This window comes from Solanum stenotomum, unplaced genomic scaffold, assembly GCF_019186545.1.
Source record: "Solanum stenotomum isolate F172 unplaced genomic scaffold, ASM1918654v1 scaffold14630, whole genome shotgun sequence".
Taxonomy (NCBI): domain Eukaryota; kingdom Viridiplantae; phylum Streptophyta; class Magnoliopsida; order Solanales; family Solanaceae; genus Solanum; species Solanum stenotomum.
Window position 1 is genome coordinate 38,456 of NW_026023138.1, and position 24,565 is coordinate 63,020.

Consider the following 24,565-nt stretch of genomic DNA (forward strand, 5'->3'; position numbering starts at 1 on the left):
TTCAAAAGGTTAATCTTGCAACAAGCAATTCACATATATGTTTCACAGGTTCCAGTATGTGCTTTAATTTGTTCCGGCCCCTCTGACAGAGTAATGGGGTTTTCTGCTTATTCCACTCTTTCATTTTATTGGAACCATCATCTTCTGCAGGTTTTAATTCTCTTACCTACTGTTCTGTTAGAATACTTTGTACATAGATTGTGCCTATTATTGAATATGTTGCACGTGAGATACTGAATTTGAATTACCTGTATCGTTTTATCTTGTGCCTAAGGTGATTTCATTTCTTTCTTTAAATCTCTTTGGTCTCCCTCAATTGCTCACTGTAACAAGGCGATCATACATATGTAAACAAGGCAATTATTTTTTTCATAGTTACCAATTTTCACCTTCTTGCAAGATTTGTTAAGCATGAATCATCCTTGAGAGTGCTTTGATGGGGCATTGAATCCAGGTTAAGGAGGAGCTTGAGAAAAGAGGCTGCCAAATAAGAACTGGTTGTGAAGTAAATTCTGTGTTGACAAAGGAAGGTCTAGCTTGGTTTTTATTTATGTCTTCTTGCAAGAGTTTGCTGTGTTGTTTCTTTTAACAAAATAATAGATAGGCATAGTTAGAAACTAGTCCAGATTCTAAGTGTAAAAGAAAGAGCCCTTGCAGGTTGTACCATTGTTTGCATTGATGGTGCCACAGAAGTATATGACGGATGCATATTCGCTGTACATGCTCCAGATACTCTGAGAAAGTTAGGCAAAGAGGCAACATTTGATGAAATAAGAATACAGGGTGCTTTCCAATATGTCTATAGGTACTTTCGACTCCTTTATTTGAATACCTTGGACTTGCTTTTCTTTTTTAATTTTTTAGGAAAATTCATTTGTAGACTGACATCACTAATTTGGTTTTTCTTTATATAAGAAAAGGTAATAAATATAGCCATGTTCATATTCATATTTTCTATAATCAGAGTAGTTCTAATTTTGTGCTTTAGTGAAATTCAGTTAAATGAATATTTTAATGGTGGCTGGTTTTAGTCAAACTCATAGCTTCAACCTGTTAGATTTCTGAGCTAACATGAAAATGGAACTGGGAGTCGAGATTAAAAAAGTTAATAATTCTGCCTCTAAAATTCTAGCCACGACCACGAGATCTACTTAAAGGGCAGAATCATTCTTATCATGTCAAAATGCAAAATCATTTTCTCTTCCCCTATGACAGTGATACTTTTCTTCATCATGACAAAACTTTCCTGCCTCGCAACCCGGCAACGTGGAGTGCTTGTAACTTTCTTGGAACCATGAATGATAGAGGATGTGTGACATAGTGGCTCAATATAATCCAGGTGTGTTATGGAATCCAGTGATTTAGGACTGCTCTCTTAGAAAGTAAAAGATAATGCTCTTCAGTGGGGAGTCTTAGTTTATGAGCTGTCCAAATTTACAGAATCTTGGTGACTCAAAGCTATCATATCTTGTCACCGTCAATCCTCCTCATACACCAGAGCATCCATTGGTTAAGTGGAGAACAAGCCACCCAGTCCCCTCAGTTGCTGCATCAAAAGCTTCATGTGAGCTATATCAAATCCAAGGGAAGAGAGGAATATGGTTTTGTGGTGCATATCATGGTATGAATCTCTTTTTTTATGCAGAGTATTGCGAGTTTCTTGAAATTGAAGATAGATGTTCCTTTGTAACCTGCTATCATGCATTAGTCTGCTGTTGGACTTCAACTATGTTCAATTTAACTCCAATTTCTAATTAGATGACATAGCCCTGGGCCATCTTATTGAGGGGACTAAACTAGTCATCAATCTGTCTTTGCTAAAGAGATCTTCATTCAGCTTTTTTTATGCCAGTGACTCAGCACAATAACCTAGTGTCTTGTTTTATTCCTTACCTTTTCTTGGAATAAGGTTTAAGGAAAGCTATCTGTAACACTTGTAGTGTTCAGACTTTATTTTTCTCTTTCTGTTTAACTGCTTATAAATATGTATTTATTGCAATACTTTCAGGCTATGGCTTCCATGAAAGTGGACTAAAGGTAGTACCACTTCTGCTAATAAAGATTTTAACATTTAAGTACCACTTTACTCTGAAAACAGTTTAGAGTCTTTTGCAGCTTTTGTGGATGACTGTGGCATCTTTGCTCCTCCTTAGGCGGGGGTAATTGCTGCAGATGGGATGCTTAGAAGAAATTATAGTATTCTGTACAACCCCAAGCATTCGGACCTGACCTGAAACTGGAGCACGCCTCATTGTTACTAGATTTTTCAAAAGTTACATTCAAATAGAAAGCACAATGTGAGTTTCTTTGTTTGGAATATTATGTTGGAACTTTGTCTTCGCAAATAAGTTGTTCCTTAAAACAGTATGAAAGACCTAATGAAGACATACGTGTCATTGGCTCATGCTGAATTATGTGATTCTCTTGTAATGTATTGTTAACATTTTTTTAATATTACCTATTAAAGTTATTCAAGGACTTAACTATTATTGACATACAGAAAGGAGAGATTTGAGCTGGTTGAAATTTGATTCTATTCAACTATTATTAAGCTCATGGAAAGAAACAAAGATATGGTTTAGTTGGAAGGAATGAAGATAAAATATGCCAGAATATTAGTCTTCGCATCTTTTGTGTTTCGTTGATAAGAAATTGTAACAGGGAGAAATGGGCAAATAACTACTTTTTGCACTGTTAATCAAGTTTTAGAAAGTGTTCCAAAACTAGTTAATCCTCCGAATTCGGATTGAATTATCCACCTTAAATGAGTCAAATCTTAGCCCGAAAGTACAGGGTGTTACACATGTGATTCAGTGCAGCTTGATCAGACTATGAAAGATCACTGCCTTCAATCCTCAGACAGATGGATGATCATACTAAGGTTGTTGAAGCATGATTCACATATTTGAAAATTGAAAGAGCTAATAAATAATCAAAATTTCATTGTTTACCACTTTCTAAACTCTATTCAAAGAGTTTTAAAATGCTTGTAGACTCATTTACTTAGCGTACTGATATTACCCAAATAATATCCTCTAACATATGCAATTGATCTTTCTTCGGAGTTCTCATTCAAGTATTTAGCACATGCCAGTTAGGGGATGGACCCATAGCTATACATTCTCTGAAATAGCTCTCAAGTATTTTCCACAAAATTATTGAAGGAGACTATAGGCTATAGCTAGTACTGTATCACTTCATTTCCTTTATTTCTTCGTGAGCTATGTGCTTTTTTTACCATTATAAATTTAATCATCAACACCAGTATATATTTCATTCATCTTTTAAAACTCCAACAATATCTAAAAAGGTTTTGTCTATGTCTAACTCATGACAATGTAATATGTAACATATATCCTTTTATCTCTTCTAATTTTTATTGTTATTGCAGTTGTTAACATGAAAGTAGCAGTGGTGGGAGCAGGGATAAGTGGACTGGTTTCTGCATATGAATTGGTAAAATCTGATGTGGAAGTTGTGGTTTATGAGAAGGAGGATTATCTCAGCAGCCATACTATCACCGTCGATGGCGTCGATCTTGACCTTGGTTTTATGGTCTTCAATCGGGTAAGTGCGGTTAGAGGATGTTCGAGTGAAATTATAAGATGATTAAATTGGTTTTACTTTTGATTTACTTACACATTTGACTGATGCTAAAGTACTCATCAATTAGTGCATGCATTGTATGTCACATAATTAGATATTTGCCAGTTAGCCATGCAAACTTAACTAGCTACCGCGTGTGCTTTTAATTGACAGGTAACTTATCCAAACATGATGGAATTTTTCAACTTCCTTGGAGTTGATAAGGAGATCTCTGAAATGTCATTTTCAGTGAGCTTAGACCAAGGTCGTGGTTGCGAATGGGGTACCCGGAATGGATTCTCTAGTTTGTTTGCACAGAAGAAGAATGTCTTGAATCCATATTTTTGGCAAATGATTAGAGAAATTAGCAGATTCAAGCAGGATGTCACAAGGTTCCAATAACTTTTTTAGCTTTACATATGTGACTTCTTATCAGTATCTGTTATTGTTCGACAACCAGTTCTTATTTACTGATCTCATTAGAAATTTAGAGCACAGAGTTTTCTCTGTTCATTTGAAGATCATGCATTTGATGGAAATGGACTTAATTGTCTGTTTTATATGCTATCTTTAATAATATGTCAAGGGAAGAGCTATCTTAAATGAAGTTTATTTCGTCTAGAATACGTTTTTGCCTGCATTGCAGTTACCTTGAAGAACTGGACACCAATCCTGACATTGATCGTGATGAAACATTGGGGCAATTTATTAAGTCACATGATTATTCGGAGCTATTTCAGAAGGCTTATCTGGTGACAATGTTGTTTGCCATTGTTATTGATTTTGACACTTGTATTGGCCTTTTTGTTCATTCAACAATGTGTCCTTGCTATAACGATAATATGTTCCACAGATTCCAATATGTGCTTCAATCTGGACCTGTCCCTTAGCAGGAGTACTGGGATTTTCTGCGTATCACATTCTTACATTCTGCCATGACCACAATCTTCTGCAGGTTTTTTTCCTCTTGTCTATTGTTCAAATAGCGCACTGTGTGTTGATTATAGCCAATTGTTGAATGTGTTGCATGCAAGATACTGAATTTGAATCCTTACATATACTCATTTTATTGTCCTTATGCCTAAGGGTGCTTTTGTTTCTTTCTTTACAGCTCTTTGGTCTCCCTCAATTGCTCACTGTTAGATGTCGGTTACATATAAACAAGGTGATTTTTCATTAATAGATACTTCAAAGTTGTTACTCTTTCCTTGAGGAGAACTTCAGGCAATTACCAATTTTAATTTCAGTATTTATCTATGATTTGTCAAGTTAAGCATGTATCATCCTTGAGAGTGATTTGATGACGGTATCGCAGGTTAAGGAGGAGCTGGAAAAGAGAGGCTGCCAAATAAGAACTGGTTGTGAAGTAAATTCCGTAACAACAAATGAAGAAGGTTTAGCTTGATTATATGTTTTGACCTCTTGCAAGAGTTCGCTGTGCTATTTATTTTTTCATAATAGTAGATGGGGAATATATCTGTTGGAAAACGGATAGGCTTAAGGGCAATTCATTAATTGTATAAACCCTGTCACTTTATGTGGTTAAAATGTTCCTTTGCCAAGGTAAAATCAAAATTGATGAAGATTGGAAGAAATCACCTAATATTTGCACCCACCTCACTGACTACTAGGCCATAGCTTTTTGTCTTTACTTTGTTGTTTCTTTGATGGGATTCCTAATATACAACATTCATTTTCCTATTTTACGACCGTACTTTCGTATTTTGTTACAAGTATAAAGGATGAGGATGTTGGGGTTGGGGTTGGTGTTGGGAAAAAACGCGGACAAGCACAAAAATATATATGGTAAAAGTGATGGAAATAAAATGGGAAAATAATGACACCAAGAATTTTACGTGGAAACCCTTTTTAATAAGAGAAAAACCACGGGCCAAGAGGAACAACTGATATCACTATAGTAAGGAATTTTACACTGTAGTCACGAATACAATACTCAAAGTGAATACTACACACTCAAAAGGAATAACACTCTTTTGGTTTCCACCTTACTAAACTATCGTTCACATTCTATTTTTTTTCACAGACTATTTTTCTTGTATAGTCTATGAAATACCTCACTTTGCTCTCAAAATGTATTTTTTCTCTCTAACTTGGTGTATTCTACAAATGAGCAAAAATGCTTTATTTATAGGAGGAGAAAATCATGCCTATGTCACTAATGACATAGACAAATGTAACAAATTTCAAAGGTAGGTTGCAAATCTTACCAATTTGCCAACCACCAAATCTTTTATTTTCAATTCACGTTTGTTGTCACTATTCCTTTTTAACAATTGCTTGTAGCAATTGAGTAGCAAAAATTGACTAATGTACGAAACATGGGATGGACCTCACAGTTGGGGGGAGGGGGGGGGAGGGGTGAAGGCTAACCTTGAGACATTAGTGGATTTGACTGAAGATCAAAAGACATTATGTTGTCTAATCTTGGCTTCTAGCTTGTTGATTTGTATAAGAACATGTGTTTCTTAGTTTATATTCATTTGATGATATTCTTTTCAAGTGATAGTGGTCTAGATAGAGTCGTGCTTATCAAAGGAAAAGGCTTCAATCAGCTTCTTCTGCTACCATCACATAGCTACAAACTACTCATGATTCTACTGTAAACTAAAGAACCCTTGCAGGTTGTACCATTGCTTGCAATGATGATGACAAAGAAGTATTTGATGGATGCATCATGGCTGCAGATGCTCCAAGTACTCTGAAAATGTTAGGCAAAGAGGCAACATGCGATGAAACAAGAATACTGGGTGCTTTCCATTATGTCGATAGGTACTTTCATCTCCTTTATTTGAATACCTTGGCTTTCGTTCCTCTTTAATCTACTTTTATATTTTTGGATTTTTATCCATATACTGACGTCACTTATGTTGTTTATCTTCCTCTTTAATTTACTTTTATATTTGTATTCTCTGTTAGTGGTGCGGTGAAGTGCAAATTAAATGCATGTTTAAATGGTGGCTGGTTTTAGTCAATTAACAGATACAACCAGCTACCAGATTTCTGAGCTAATATGAAAATTGTACTGGAGGCAAAGATTAATATACTTGGTCATTTCACCTTATAGAATTCTACCCACAAGCACGACTTATCTTGCTGAATGGTTGAAAAGAAGGGAGTTGGTGGATTATACCATAGTCTTAACAAGATTTGTGATGTTAAAAGGAAAAATCATTTTCTCTTCCTCTGTGACAGTGATGTTTTCCTTCATTGTGACAAAACATTCCTGCCTCACAACCCGACAACATGGAGTGCTTGTAACTTTCTTGGAACCATGAATAATAGAGGATGTGTGACATATTGGCTCAATATAATCCAGGTGTGTTATCCAGTGATTTTTAGGACATTCTATAGAAAGTAGAAGATAATGCTCTTCAGTGGAGAGTCTTTTCTCTTGTAACTGCTCTCTTAATTTATGAGCTATCTAAATTTACAGAATCTTGGTGACTCAAAGCTGCCTTATCTAGTAACGGTTGATCCTCCTCACTCACCAGAGCATACATTGCTTAAGTGGACAACACGCTACCCAGTCCCATCAGTTGCTGCATCAAAAGCTTCATGTGAGCTACATCAAATCCAAGGGAAGAGAGGAATATGGTTTTGTGGAGGATATCAAGGTATAGATCTCTTTTTATGGAGAGTTGTTTCAAGATAAATGTTCCTTTGTAACCTGCTATCGTGCATAGTCAGCTATTAGACTTCAACTATGTTGAATTTACAGAACCAGTTCCTTTAACTGCAACTTGAAGGATTTTGCAATTTGCACCACTTACTATTGTCATTTAAATTATTTGCAGAACCCACAGTATGAAACAATAAAGTGTCTTTCTCTAGACTTTTTATAGTTCTCTACATTAGTCCTGGAAATTGCAGTTTATAAGTTTGAATCTGTTAAGAGATTATTCTGACTCTTCACAGATGAAATGACTACGTTTCTATTTACTCTTTTTTCAAAGAATGCTTCATTCATTTCTGACTCTTCATTCTTTCCATTTTAACTTGATTCAAGCAACTGATCACAACAGCCTAGCTAGTGTATAGGTTTAGTCATTGCCTTGCTTCCACATAAGGTTAAAGGAAACCTACTGGTAACACTTGTAGCTTGAGTTGTTCTGATTTTAGTCTTAGCTTTCTTTTAGTGTACAAACTTTATTTTCCGCCTTGTGTTTCACTGCTTATTTTTGTTTCAATACTTTCAGGATATGGCTTCCATGCGAATGGACTAAAGGTAGTGCTACTGCTAATAAAAGCTCAACAGATTTAACTTTAAATATCACTTTACTCTGAAAACAATTTGGAATATCACCTTATGCTCAATAGATTTCCAGCTTTTGTTGCTCCTCTGGTCTCATTTGGATGATTGTCTACCTTTTGGTAATCCTCAGGCGGGTGTGGTTGCTGCAGATGGCATGCTTAGAAGGAATTCTGGTATTTTAGATAACCCTAAGCATATGGCACCAACCTGGCCTGAAACTGGAGCACTCCTCGTTGTTACTAGATTTTTCAAAAGTTACATTCAAACAGGATGCATAATGTGAGTGATGATAGTAATTTATTGCTCGGAGATTTTTGAGTTTCTTTTCTGATAATTAAAGATATCTGGATAGTATCGTTATATGTTTTGGTATATAGCTTGTTGGAAGAAGGAGGTACAATTTTCACCTTCCAAGGCATAGAGAGTAAATGCTCACTGAAAATTTCTCTTAGAGTTCATAGTATGCAGTTTTACTGGAAGGTAAATTGGAATTTCTCAAAAAATTACACCCAAAACAATTATGAAAAGTTTCTCAATTTTGATAAATTCTGTAACATCTTACAGGTTGCAACTCAAGCTGACATAGGCCTTGCTGATGCCTTTATTCATGGGGATTTCTCTTTCGTTGATAAGCATGAAGGTCTTCTTAATCTTATCATGGTGAGGAATGACTCGATATATTTGTGAATAGTTTTTGTCGGGTTCTTAGCTTCATTGTTTTTTTGCAGATATTTATTGCCAACAGAGATTTGAAAGAATCTGCCAAGAGGTAAAATAGTTTACTGACTGAGATCAAGAAACACAAACTTCTGTTCATATGTTAAAGTTGGTCATCACTTCGTGTAGATCTGGAGGCTGGTGGACACCACTGCATTTTACAGCAGCACTGTCATCTGCAAAATATTTCTTTTGACATGTTTCAAATCGAAACACCCTTACTCAGGCTCGTTGGAATATCTCTCGTCATTATGACCTGGTAATTGAAGTACTAAATCCTGGCCATATTTTTCCAGTTGCTATTTTGTAAAATGGGCTTACATTGAATATATGTTAAGCATTGTGGTGTTAATTGGTTTTTCCAGAGTAATGAACTCTTCTCACTCTTTCTGGATGAGACAATGACATACTCATGTGCAATATTCAAGGTTATCTCTCAAACTTTTAAATGCTTGCCACTTTTTTCTTATTTATGTTTCACCACGTTTCCGTCCTGTTCTCTAATCTCATTCCATGGTTATCCAATTTTCTTTTTTATTTTTTGTAGAGTGAGGATGAAGATCTTAAAGTTGCACAGATGAGAAAGATGTTTGTTCTCATTGAAAAGGTAAGTCATCAACTAAGTAAAAGTCGTCACCAATTTCTACATAAATTTGATTCTGCTTCTATTCTATTTAGGCAAAAATTAGCAAAGAACATCACATTTTAGAGATTGGATTTGGATGGGGAGGTTTTGCCGTGGAAGTTGTCAAGCAAACAGGATGTAAATATACTGGTATAACACTCTCCGAGCAGCAACTGGAGTATGCACAATTGAGAGTTGAGCAAGCGGGTCTTCAGGTATATTGCTTACAATGTCTATGAAGCTTGTATGACAGTACAATTGCTATAAACTGAGGCAAATTATAAAGAGCTCCTGAACATGCTAACATACGATTAGCAAGGAGACAATCTGATCTGCTTAAGACTTGAAGCCAAATTTGGGTAATTTTAGAGCTAGTGTATCGATTATTATTTCAATTCAGTGAATTTTTCCACAGGATCAAATTACACTTGTCCTATGTGACTATCGCCAAATGCCAAATCAGGACAAATATGACAGGATTATAGTATGGTGAGCTTTTATCCATCAACATTTGTACATATTGTATTACACATTACATGTCGAGCCAGTGTTATAATTGTACTAATAATCATTTTCAGCGAGGTGTTAGAACATGTTGGTCATGAGTTCATAGGGGAATTCTTTAGTTGTTGTGAGTCAGCATTGACAGAAGATGGGCTTCTAGTTCTGCAGGTAATGAATCAAAGTTTAATCTTTGTTCACTTTTTTCGCTCAATTGTTAGAAAATTAAGAGAGAAGGAGCACTCTCAAATCACTCAAATTCTCTTGCTAATACAAGAACTAAGATAATATCATTTCTTGCACTTGTTCCTTTGTACTGATTTCTACAAGTGCTGGCTTTCTTTAGTTCGTTTCAATGCCAGACCCGATGTATGACGAATACAGGCACAGCGCAGGCTTCATAAACGAGTATATATTCCCAGGTGGATGCTTGCCTGCATTAAGTCGAGTAACATCAGCCATGGCTTCTACATCCAGACTATGGTAACAAAGAGTACTTGATTTTGTGATTTTGCACTAGCATACGTGCTTGTCAATCTTTCAGAAGTGTTTGATATATGATAAAAATGCAGTGTAGTGCACCTGGAAGATATAGGAGTTCATTACTATCAAACACTGAGATGTTGGCGAAAAAACTTCCTGAATAACAAAAGGTAACAAAGCCAATATAAGTCCACAGCTAGCCTTCTATGATGAGTAAACTCGATTTCTTCATGAATCATTTGTAGCTTGATCAGTTCTAACTGCTGATACTTGACTATCAATAACATTGTCACTAGCCAAATTCAAGCTTTGGGATTTGATGACAAGTTCATCAGGACATGGGAGTACTACTTTGACTACTGTGCTGCTGGATTCAAAACACGCACACTAGGAGATTATCAGGTATATTCCATTTTTTTTACTATGAATGTTGAAACTGTTTCACCAAATTTGAGAAGTAAACAACTGATCAAGTGGTGCTTCTTACCTTTGTAGGTTGTATTTTCAAGGCCAGGCAATGTTGCAACATTTGGTGATCCTTACAATGTTACCATGCCTTCAGCTTATTAGAGTTCCTTTAATTGGATTATATATCGTAACTTTGTCTTTGCAAATAAATCAGTTCAATTGTTACTAAACATATAAATGTATCATTCTTGAGATTGACTAATAAAAAAAGAGTGACGCATAAAATGAGACAAAGGGATTAACATGTTAAGTGAAGTGATATGAAAACCAAGATAGAGGAGGAGCTTCATAATCTAAAAGGAGAGTATATTATGGGAAGAAAAATTGTGACTCCTAAAGGAGAGTATGTTGATTACAATTTACTAACATAAACTTTTCTTGAGGGTGGAGATCAATAGTGTTGCACGCGGAGGAGGAGCTAAGGTTTTGAGGTTATAAATATCGCATTTTAAAAAATATAACTCACATATATAACTATTATTTGAATATATAAGAATTAATTTTAAAAGTTTAACAGCTTCAATGATAAGAATCTAAAGGTAAAATCCGTCAAATTTATATCTTTGATCCACTTTTTCGTAATAGTACACTTATTCTCTTGAAATTTTGGATACGTCTCTGTTAATCTTAATAGTACAGTTAATTGGTTAACTGAAACTTTACTTTATTGGTAAAAAATAGCTCTCCACTTAGAAATGAATTTTTGAAACGTAAAGTACTCGACATTATGTACTACTTCAATTTCATATTACTTGACTTGACATATCTCTTAGAAAAACTTTTATTAGATATGTATTTAACTAAACTCATCTTATTAATTATACTTTGGAACTTTGAACTTGACTTACTACTTTATATAATTATTTAATATTAAGGCTAGAAAGAAGAAAAAAAAAACATAATAAAATTATCTATTTTTTTCATTAAAAAGAAAAATAAAATATCTATTTTTGATACGAGATTAATCCTTCTTAAGATCGAGTTCCCATCCAAGAATTTAGCTCATTCCAATTAGAGGATGGACCTATAAACATTTTATTTATTTTTATTAAATATGAGGGTAGGTCTAAGGGAAAATGAGGTAGGGGATCACAGTCTTAATATTTTTTTAAAAATAGTAAAGAAAATAAATCAGTATGTTTTATCTTATTTTATTAAATTATTTTTAATTTTGACGATTCATATTTCTTTTCTAGAACATATAAAAGTACATACTTGACGAATGGTTACAGTCTTGACCATGAATTTTTTGGATCCGGCTCCCCTCCATTACCCCTTCCCTCCATTTCGTCAAGTGCACGTCTAGATTAGAGACATGTGTCATATTTAAAATTTAAAGGTTAAGATTATATTATATGAACAAATATCATAGCCATAGTTAAGTCAACTAATTTTAGAAAATTACTCTCCAAATTTGATAAGGATTACAATATATTCTATACAAAATTTGATATTTATTAATATCACTAATTTCATATTATATTTTTGTATTTAAATATTAAATTGTAAATTTTTATTTTTAAACCAATTATTTTTAAATAATAAAAGATTGCTATTCTTCGTTCTTTTAATTACTTCTGATCAATTCCAATGTTCTCCTTTTTTTTTGGGATCATTTTTCAGCTTATTTAATTCTACTAAACATTTGCTAGAATGGAAAATGATTTTTTTTTGTCTATTGCTATAGTACGTTTTAAAAAAATATATATATAATTAAATAATTGGAGTGGATTAGTAAGATAAATAAAATAGATATCTTCTTATTTCTTATAAAAATAGTTTAAAATAAAATTAGATTTCAACAAAATTTAATGAAAAAAAAATATTTAAATTGATTGGGTGATTTTTAAGTGAAAAGTCAATAGTTGAGTGACTTTCTAAGTAAAATATCAATAATTGAATGGCTTTTGAGTTATAATCATTAATTTCATATTATAATTTTGTATGTAAATATTAAATTATAAATTAAAAATATAAGATGAAATTAAAGATATTAATAAATATCAAATTTTATATGGAATATATTGTAATTCTTACCAAATGTGGAGAGTAATTTTTTAAAATTAGTTGACTTAACTATGGTTATGATATTTATTCATATGATATAATCTTGACCTTTAAACTTTAAATATGACACATGTCTCTAATCTAGACGTGCACTTGACGAAATGGAGGGAAGGGGTGATGGAGGGGAGCCGTTCCAATTTTTTTTAGGTATATACTATCTAAATCTACTTTCATTAAATACGTTTTCTCAAAATAGATATAATGTAGCCAGACATTTGAGTAGTTAAATTTAATTGTTTTTGAAGGTAAACAATATTAGTTTCATTTAAAAGAGTTAAGGATAAATTAATAAATAAAATATTTTTTATTTATATATTTTTTTTAAACGTATAAAAAGAAAATGTAACAACTAATGTGGAACGAAGGAATTAATTAGTATGAACCAACTCATTCTTAACTCATCATTTTTTTTAGGTATATACTATCTAAATATACTTTCATTAAATAAGTTTTCTCAAAATAGATATAATTTAGCCAGACATTTGAGTACTTTAGCCAGATATTTTATTTAAGGATAAATTAATAAATAAAATATTTTTTATTTATAATTTTTTTATGTGGAACGAAGGAATTAATTAGTATGAACCAACTCATTCTTAACTCATCCCCCCCCCCCCCCCCCCCCCCCCTTTTGGTCGAAATTGTTACTCTATACGTTTCTTTTTATATATCATCCTTATTATAAATAATTGGTTCATAATACTTGTCATTTTATAAAATCAATGCATAAATTACAATAAGAAAATTATTATACTTTTGATAGTTAATTAGTTTTGAAAATAGATATTTGATCAACCTAGGAAAACTAATAAGTAATTAATAGTCATTGTAATTACTTCATATACTGATTAATTACTCTCACCATTGCATTACTCTATAAAATCTAATTTTGAAAAAGAAAATTTCTTAAAAATAAAAGATGAATTTATTTATCATTTATTGAAACGTTGACTAAAAAAATATTAAATAAGGTTCGAATTGTAACTTACTTACTTTCTTAATACAAGTAAAATCTAAAAAGGTGACATATAAAAAGGAATGGAGGGAGTAATTACCAGTTGCAAATAACACCTACATTCAAGTGGTTAGGCAAAATTGATTCTACTCATTGATATTTTAGATATAAAAATAGGTGAATTATTCATAAGCAAATTAGCAAATGATCTATCTAGGGAGTTGTCATGCAAGTAATTAAGTCATGCCAATTAGGGGATGGACATATATAGTACCCTCCCTAATATATAGCTTTACAAATTTTCCACAAAATATTAAAAGGAAATTCTATAGCTACTTCTTTCGAACTACTTTACTTTACTAAAAATAAATGATCTAAAGAGTAGACATTTTAAGAAATCAGATACAGAAATTATTTTAAATATTTATTGTAAAATTTTTAATTAAATTTTTATTTTTTTATTAAATTAAAATGCACATATTCAAATTTTCAATCAATATTACACATAGATGAATAAAAAAATTAAATATTGATACAATATTAATATGATGATTTAAATATAATTAAAAATATCAAGCAAAATAAATTTAAAATTATTTCACAAATTAAACCCATCACAAAAATAAATAAATAAATATAAGGGATATATTGATAAATTTGTATATATGATAGGGATATTTTGATCTTGAAAAAAAATAATTTTCTGTTCCCAACAATAGAAAAATTGCTTCTGATCCACTCAAAAGTAGTTTTATTGATTTGTCAAACGCCTTATTTTTCAAAAAAAGAAGAAGAAGAAGAAGAAGGTGTTTTTGGCCTTCCAACAACAATGTCAATCAAGCTCTAATTAACATAATAAATCTAGGTGAAAAGCACATACACATATTCTAAGTGATTGTTTAGATTAACTCTCTTTTTATTTATTAAAGAAAGACTAAAAAATAATACTTGTTAAAGATAGATTAACATTTCAAATAATTAAAAATGTGACAAATAAAGTCGTCCGATCAATGGGAGTAGTATTACTCTATGATCGATCACTTCATGATTTCCTTTCTTCAATATGCTTACAAATTTAGTAAGCTTGTCACCATTATAAATTATTTAATCCTCAACACCAGTGTTTTCATTCAATTTAATTCAAAACTCCAGCAATATTTCTAATCTTAATTGTTATTCCAGTTGTAAAGTTGAAGTCAATTATATATAGTATAAAGTTATAAAAATGAAAGTAGCAGTGGTGGGAGCCATGCTAACACCGTCACCGTCGATGGCGTCAATCTTGATCTTGAATTTATGGTCTTCAATCGAGTAAGTATATATACAGGTTGTGTTCGGTACGAAAGAAAATGTTAGTTTAATTTCAATAGAGTAAGCGAGTTGGAATAGAAACTATAAACATTTTTTCCCTATTTATTTGCATATTTGATAAATACTAAAGTTCTCATAATCTAAGTGTATGTATTGTAATACGCCTAATAAGATATTTGGCTAAGAATACGTGTTTCCCCCCTAATTTAGGAGCTCTCACCCCTTTTGTTTTCTTGGTGATTCAAACTTATAATTTTTGAATTGAAAGTGAGGAATGCTTATCATCGGTACAACTTCCTCTCATCAGAACACGTGATTTATGCCTTACTATGCACAAATTATTAAGGTTAAATACTTGGATAAATCCTTAGCTAAGCACAATTTAGTAAAATTTATTTGAAAATTGGGTTTCACTACGGACAATATAATTGGGACTCAATAAGTGAAAGATGGTAAATTTAAGTCATTTTTAATATGTTAAAGGCTATTTTTTTTTTTGCCCTTTTCCTATCTCTGTTTAGAAAATCTTGTTATACAACGTAATTATATTTAAAAATATGATTTGAATTATTATTTAAACTTCTACATCATCATGTTATATACGATATCCAAATTTATACCGTTATTATGACTAAATGATATATCAAACTAGTGCCTAGCTAATAAGAAATAGCTAGCTATTGAAATTAGGGAAAAGATTCAAATATGCTATTGAACTTTGAGAAAAAACTCATATATTACCATAGACTTTGAGAGAAGGCTCATCAATGTCATTCGTTAAAAGTTTGACTTATCCATTTTTGTTTGGGAATAAACTCATTTATGTTATTATTTGTTAACTGCAAACAGTTCCAATTTTAAAAAATCATTTTTTTACACGTGGTCAATTATGATTTTCGATCACGTTATTAATTAAATCATTTTTAAGCGAGAAAAGCTCAAATTATGTCAAACTTTGAGAAAATACTCATTTATGTCATCCATTAAAAGTTTGACATCTTTGCCATTTCAGTTAATAAATAATGATATGAATGAATCTTTTCTCAAACAAAAATGATATAGATGAGCCAAATGTTTAAACATAAATAACCTTTTCTCAAAGTTCGATAACATATATCTAAATCGTTGAAATTATAAAAGATAAAAAAGATCCATATGTTCATAACCTTTTAATTTGAAGCGGATATACTCTTCATTAACAACAACACAACGAGAGAAGCACATTTTCTATTGAATTTCAGAGTTCATTAATTTTAAAAATCATTTTAAATAGTAAATTTAATACAAAAAAAAGTCAATTTTTAGTTGTCATGATTTCCTTTTTAAGAATCAAATAATAAGAACTGATTAACATTTTATAATGTATTTATTTTATCATATAGATATATAAAAAATTATAATTTATAATACTTTTTGTATAATTTTTGAATATTTAAATTCTTATATCTAATCAATTTAATATAATCAACTTACAAAATTAGTCGAATTGAGTTTCGGAGGGACAGAGAGAGTAAAAATAGTTAAAATTCGTACATCCGAACAGTCTCAATTGCTCTGCAACAACAAAATCCGCGACTCTTCGGCGAAAAGTTGACAGAAGTGAGAAAAAGAGAAGCTCCGGCCACCATTGTTAACATTGTGAATGAACTCTTTTGCTGGTTCTTGTAACAACTCAATCACAGCTGAAAACTTTCAACTCGAAAAATTTGGGTGAAATTTCACTTAGGCGATCGGAATTTAGGGCGGTAATTGGAAATGCTTGTAGCTAGAGTTGTTTTAACCCCAACAACATATGTGGATGCTGAAACGGTGTGTATTTGACAGGTAACTTATTCAAACATGATCGAATTTTTTGAGTGCCTTGGAGTTGATATGGAGGTGTCTGATATGTCATTCTCAGTGAGCTTAGACCAAGGCCGTGGTTGCTAATGGGGTACTCGAAATGGATTCGCTAGTTTGTTTGTACAGAAGAAGAATGTATTGAATCCGTATTTTTGGCAAATGATTAGAGAAATTAGCAGATTCAAGCAGGATGTCATAAGGTATCAATAACTTATTTATTATCCTTATATATATGTGACTTTTGTTATTGTTTGAGCCGTTTGATGGAAATGGACTAAATTGTTCTGTTTTGTGCACTTACTTTATTTATGTGTTAAGCAAAAGAGCTATCTTTAATGAAGTTTATTTGGTCATGAACATGTTTCTCACTGCATTGAAGTTACCTTGAAGAACTGGACAACAACCCTGACATTGATCGCAAGGAAACATTAGGGGAATTTATTGAGTCACATGGCTATTCGGAGCTATTTCAGATGGCTTATCTGGTGACACTGCTGTTTGTCCTTATTATTGATTTTGATACTTGTATTGGCCTTTTTGTTCATTCAACAAGGTTTCCTTTCTGTAACGATACACATATATGTCCCACATATTGCAATATGTGCTTCAATCTGGACCTGTCCCTTAGCAGGAGTACTGAGCTGTTCTGCTTATTACATTCTTTCATTCTTTCACGACCACCATCTTCTGCAGGTTTTTTTCTCTTATCTACTGTTCAAGTAGCACATTTTGTGTGTTGATTATAGTCAATTGTTGAATGTGGTGCATGCAAATACTGAATTTGAATGCTTAATTTACTCATTTTATTGCCCTTGTGCCTAAGGGTGCTTTTATTTTTTTGTTTACAGCTCTTTGGTCTCCCTCAATTGCTCACTGTAAGATGGCGATCACATATAAACAAGGTGATTTTTTATTCATAGATACTTCTAAAGTTCTTACCATTTCCCTGAGGAGAACTTCAGGCAATTACCATTTTTCACTATCTTCTGTGATTTGTTAAGTTAAGCATGTATCATCATTGAGAGTGATCTGATGGAAGCATCTAATGCATGTTAAGGAGGAGCTGGAGAAGAGAGGCTGTCAAATAAGAACTGGTTGTGAAGTAAATTCTGTAACAACAACTGAAGAAGGTGTAGCCTGTTTTATCTTTTGGCTTCTTGCAAGAGTTCTCTGTGCTGTTGGAAAATGGACAGGCTTAAGGGTAATTTGTTAATTGTATAAACCCTGCCACTTTATGTGGTTAAAATGGTCTTTTTCTAGGTAAAACCAAATTTGATGAAGATGAAGAAATTACCTAATATTTGCACCCACCTTATTGACCACTAGGCCACAACTTTGGGTGCATATCTATTGGTGTTTTTGTCTTCACTTTGTTGTTTCTTTGTTAGAAAATTAGGAGAGAGGTAGCACTCTTAAATCACTCAAATTCTCTTGAAAACAAGTGAATGAAAGCATTCTTCTTTATAGTATCTAGTAAATTACATGTACCTTGATTTAATACTAAACTTTTGCCTCTTCTCTATTTTCATGAACAAATTAATACATGTATACTTAAATTAATTTCCTAATGTATGAACTAAGATAATTTGTCTCACAAAAATCTAAGGAAGGCTTTTCTTCTTCCAACACGACATTCATTAACCATCCTCATTTTCCACTTTGTTATATTTTTCCCATCTATTTCTTTCACTTTTGTCTTGCACTTAATTCTTTGTACTGATATTTACAAGTATGGGCTTTCCCTAGTTCATTTCAATACCAGACAAGAGGTATGACAGTCACAGGCAGAGTATAGACTTCATGAGAGAGTATATATTCCCAGGAGGATGTGTGCCTTCACTAAGTCAAGTAACATCAGCCATGAGTGTTGCATCCAGACTCTGGTAACAAAGAGTTTATTTAGTAATTTCGCACTGGCATGCTTGCCAATCTTTCAAAAGAATTTGATAAATGATATAAATGCAGTGTAGTGCACCCGGAAGAGATAGGAATTCATTACTACCAGACACTGAGATATTGGCGAAAAAACTTCCTGTAAAAACAAAAGGTAACAAAACCAAAATAAGTCCACAGCCTTCTATACTGAGTTAAAACTGTTTCTCTCTGAAATCATTTGTAGCTTGATCTGTTCTAAATGCTGATACTTGACTATTGATAACTCTTTGTCACTAGCCAAATTTGTGCTTTGGGATTTGATAATAAGTTCATCAGGACATGGGAGTACTACTTTGACTACTGTGCTGCTGGATTCAAAACGTGCACAGCAGGAGATTATCAGGTATGGTGAGAAATCTTTGAAAATATTTTCTAGGGCAAACTCACTATATCGATGACATATAATCATCGTGTATAGTAGGAGGCGCTGTATGTGGATGGTGCTTAGGTAGCAACGAATGAAATAATGTAAATATGTTTGTTCACTTGCATATACTTTTAACATGCCACTCTTCATGTTTATTCGAAAAGCTTTCTTGCTTTTTTGTGTGTGTGAAAGGTAGTGGTGAAACTCGAACTCTGTCTGTGTCATGTAGAATTATGTGAACTACTTCATTTATAAACTTAAGCAGTTGCAGTGGACAGACTTTTATTTATCAAATTATGTCGTCAACAGTAAATACATACATGCAGTTATTCCATCTTTTTACAAGAAATCCTGAAATTGTTTCACCAAATTTGAGAAGTAAAACAACTCAAGTGGTGCTTATACTTCGTAGATTGTATTTTCAAGGCCAGGCAATGTTGCAGCATTTGGTGATCCTTACAATGGTGTGCCTTCATCTTATTAGAGTTCCTTCGTTTGGAATATTTTGTTGGAACTGTCATCAGTTCCTTAAAACAGCATGAAAGACATAATCAAATATGTGTCATTGGCTCATGCTTAATTATTTGATTCTCTTGGACTGTGTTGTATTAACTTTTTTCAATAACCTAATAAGAGTTATTCAATTAATAATATTGAAATACAAAATGTATTTTGTTAAGTTCAAGGGCTTACCATCATGCCAAAAACTATAGCCGCTAGCAAGGGCGCAACTTTATTTCTTGACCAAGTAAGCGCCATGTTCAACCATTGCTCTGACCCGGGCCACCCACCATGTTCGATCGTTGCTCCAACCCGGGCCACCCCAACCCCCTCACAGGCCTTTCCATTGGTAGGATGTTGACGTTACCCAACAACCCCCCTCCCAACACCTGAATCGAAACCATGACCTTGACTCTGATACCACTTGTAAGGATCAAGTGTTTACCATCATGCCAAAAAGTATAGCTATAGCTGATAGCAAGGGCGTAACATTATTTCTTAATTAAATCCACTAAGCAATCACCATGTTCAATCATGACGCCGACTCGGGCCACGCCAACCCCCTCATGGGCCTTGCTATAGGCAAGATGTTGGTGTTATCCAACATTCCCTATAAAACTTGTAGGCATTTTTGTGGCTATAAAACATCTTAACATGTCATTAAAGGTAAACTAAATATTTTAAAGTTAAGTTGTAACTAAATATATAAACGTGTCATTCTTATAAAAAAGGCATAATACATAAATATGCCATTTAACTTGGTCTCATTTCACATTTATGTCCTCCAACTTTGGGTGTGCACAAGTAGACACTTAAACTTGTGTAAAATTGAACAAATAGACACAAACGTCCTACATAGCATCCTACATGGAAATTTATGTCCTACGTGGTGTCCTACGTGTATTGTGACGCGTGTTTATTTGTTCAACTTTATACAAGTTTAAGTGTCTATTTGTGCACACTCAAAGTTGGATGACATAAATGTAAAATGAGGCTAAGTTAAAGGGTATATTTATGTATTATGCCTATAAAAAAAGAGTGTCACATAATGTGGGACGAAAATAGTAGCATGTTAAGTGAAGTGATATCAAAACCAAGATAGAGAAGGTGCAATTCATAACCTAAAAGGAGATTATATTATGGAAGTAAAAAGACAGAAATAGTGTGACTCCAAAAGGAGAGTGTGCTGACTACAAACATATATAAGCTTTTATTGAGGGTGGAGATCAATGGTGTTGCACATAGAGGCGGATCTAAGATTTTGAGGCTATAAATATTGCATTTTAGAAAGTAGAACTTATTGAGTTCTAAATAAATTGTGTATACATTTTAAGTGGATTTTAAAACACAAATACAAGATTTATGCCAAAGCTTTTGAGTTCTGCCAAACCCATAGATGGGCTTGTAGCTCCTACACCCGATGACCTTGAAAGTGGGTAGTTATAAACTCTTACCCCACTTGTCCCATGAGCAAACCTTCAAGATTAAAAGCCAAAAGTTTTTGCCCCCACCCGTAGTTCCACATTGAATATGAACAAAGATATGAGTACAACATGTTAGGTGCAAGGTAGTTAGAAAAGATGCTAATAGTTGAGTAACGAGTCAAATAAGTTATAATGTTAGCATTTTTTAAAATTTAATTTTTAACTTTTAGAAATGAAATTTTCTAATGTGAAGTACTCAATATTATGTACTTTTTTTTACTTTTATAATTTTCTTTTAATCAACCAGAAGACTTTCATATGGGCTTTGTATTTTCTAAATATATAATACATGCATATTTTAAATTTTGAACTGTTTCATCTATTTCCTTATAAAGTCAGACTTAAAATAATTATTATTAATTTTAAAATACAGAGGGGAATAAAATCGTCCACTCACACAATCATCTTTCTTAGGAGTTCTCATTCCAGTAATTTAGCACATGCCAATTAGGGGTATGTCTTAGACCTGTGAACATTGTCATTAGTATGATTGACTTTTTTGGCCATCATTATTAACTCATCAATTAGGGAGTTGATAATTAATGTTGATTTCATATTAGTGTTGAGTCTTTGTTGTAAAGCTAGAATCTCATATTCAACCATATTTTCTTTTAAGGGGTCATTTTGAGTTCTTTACGATGATTATACTGTTGTTTTGTACGTATTTCAACAATGATACAAAGATAATAATGAGCCAACCTCTCTACCTCCACGAGGTAGTGATAAGGTCTGCATACATTCTACACTCCCTATACGTCACTTGTGGGATTTTATTGGGTATGTTGCTGTTGTTGTAAGGTTTGCCTACATTCTACCCTCCCCAAAGATAATAATGCTCGAGGTCATCTTCTAATCGATCACAGAAAGTCTTTTAAGAAAAACACGTTACTAAATTTTTGTGACATCCGGATAGGACACCCCGACACATACTATCTCAAATAGTGCACTAACACTAAGAGAAAAGTAATTTATGTAGTCTTGAAAAGACTTTATTTTCTAAACAAAAGAGTAAATGTATAGCCATAGATGCCATACTAAGATGCTCAATTATTTCTAAAGTTAGGTGTGTTTCTTTAATGATGGGATTTCAACATGATGCTATCTACTAATATTTCATGTATGAGGAAGCAAACTAAAGAGGAAAAGAAAACTAGGCAAGAGTTTATGTGGTCTACATTTTGAAATGCATAAATGCGACAACCAAAAGATATGAGATGAGATAGTTTCACTGTAAATTAGAAGTCTCAGATTCAAGTTTCAGAAATGGAGAATTCTTGGCAGGGAGTGTTGTTCCCTCTCTAATGAGTCATATGCAGTGCAAATTTGGATTAGTCGAGTCAGAAATACCGAATACCAAATGCTTATAAAAAAGTATAAAAATGTTCTATATTTTTTTAAGTTACTCTTTTCAATGCAATAGGTCATATATAAGAATGTATTTTTTTCTATGCACGGAATAAATCTTTCTTGGGGGTTGTCATGCAAGTAATTTAGGCATGCAATTAGGGGTAACTAGCTCTAGAAATTTTCCACCAAAATATGGATACTCTATAGCTAGTACTCTATTACTTCATTTCCTTTCTTCAATATCCATACAAATTTAGAGTTGATTTTGGACATAATTACTATTAGTTGAGCGACCATATGTAAAATCAATCCTACAAATTTAGTACACTTGTCACCATTATAAATTTGATCATCGACACCATTAATATTATTTTCAGGTAACTTTAAAACTACTCCAGCAATATCCAAAAAGGTTTGTGAATGTAAAACTAACCATGTCCATGTGATACAGGAGTAATACTTTTAACATTTGTTCTTTTACCTTTTCTGATTTTAATTTTTATTGCAGTTTATAATTTTGAAGCCAAAGTGACAAAAAATGAAAGTAGCAGTGGTGGGAGCAGGGATAAGTGGACTGATTTCTGCATATGAATTGTCAAAATCTGGAGTGGAAGTTGTAATTTATGAGAAGGAAAATTATCTCGGTGTCCATTCCAAGACCGTCACCGTGAATGACATTGATCTTGACCTTGGTTTTATGGTCTTCAATCGGGTAAGCACGAACCACTGTTAGAGGGTGTTTGAGTAATTCTATACGATGATCAAGATAGTTAAAATAGAAACATTTAGCTTATTTATGTATTTGATAACCACTAACGTGCTATAAATTAAGTGCATGCATTGTAAATACGAATAATGAAATACGGTCAAATCTCTCTATAACAACAATGTTTGTTTCAATGTTTTTTGGCTGCTATATCAAAGTGCTGTTGTGGAAAACATATAATATGATGTAACATGTAAGATAGGTTCTACAACAAACATGTGCTTGTTATAGTGAAATATTGTTATAGAGGGTTGGCTGCATTATCAATTCCACTTGAAGGTGGCACTATAACTGTAGGTAGCTGACATGGGTGGAGGTGCATATGCTCTCCTACTCTCTTAGCCGTCAAGTTCCTCAAGGGACGGCCTCGACTCCGTAGAGCCACTGGCAATCCACCAGAAGCATCATCAGGAACAACCTCACTGGGATTAGTGGGTGCCCTTTGCATCACAGACACACAAGTACAAACCATATTGCCTGCGAATCACAACAATAATGTGTGTTAGAGCAAATCATAAAATTAAGCTCTACTAGTGCAATCTAGAATGAAGAAGGAAGGCAAAACTTTCTAAAATGTCCATATATGGCCTCTAAGATATATGAGTGATCGATAACACATTAGACTTTACAAGACACGGCTCTATAGATTCTGTAGGACACATCAAACTTGCTGATATGCGTTGGCATTAGGTCTGGGATTATCATTCTGATGCATATTGACGTGTCAAACAAAGTTGAATAGGTATATATTCAACGTGAACTCAATTTTGATCCGATCATTTTGAGTTTCTATGAGTATATTTGTTTGTTCAATTGAATTCCGATCATATCTGCTCTTTGTATTCTTCTTTTGGGCATTCAATTGGAAATGGTTGTAGCTAGAGTTGTATTAACCCATCTTTTCAGATGACCAACATATGTTGATGCTGAAATGGTGTAATTGACAGGTAACTTATCCGAACATGATGGAATTTTTTGAGAGCCTTGGAGTTGACATGGAGATCTCCGACATGTCATTCTCAGTGAGCTTAGACCAAGGCCTTGGTTGCGAATGGGGTACCCGGAATGGATTCTCCAGTTTTTTTGCACAGAAGAAGAATGTCTTGAATCCATATTTTTGGCAAATGATTAGAGAAATTATCAGATTCAAGCAGGATGTCATAAGGTACCAGTAACTTACTTATCTTTATATATGTGACTTCATACCAGTATTTAATTACATTTCATGTTGATTTATTATTGTTTGGGCGATTTGTTGATTTACTGATCTCATTAGAAATTTAGAGCACAGAGTCTTCTTTGTTTATTTAAAGATCATGTATTTGATGGAAATGCCCC

The 24,565-nt window shown here is 33.0% G+C and overlaps 1 protein-coding gene and 1 pseudogene across 1 annotated transcript in view; both read left to right on the top strand.

The window, feature by feature from the left end:
* Positions 1 to 24,565, top strand: part of LOC125850167 (uncharacterized) — a 79,535-nt gene that overhangs the window by 35,599 nt on the left and 19,371 nt on the right. The window lies entirely within an intron of this gene.
* LOC125850166 (uncharacterized) overlaps positions 10,913 to 24,565 on the top strand; it is a 19,671-nt pseudogene continuing 6,018 nt past the window's right edge.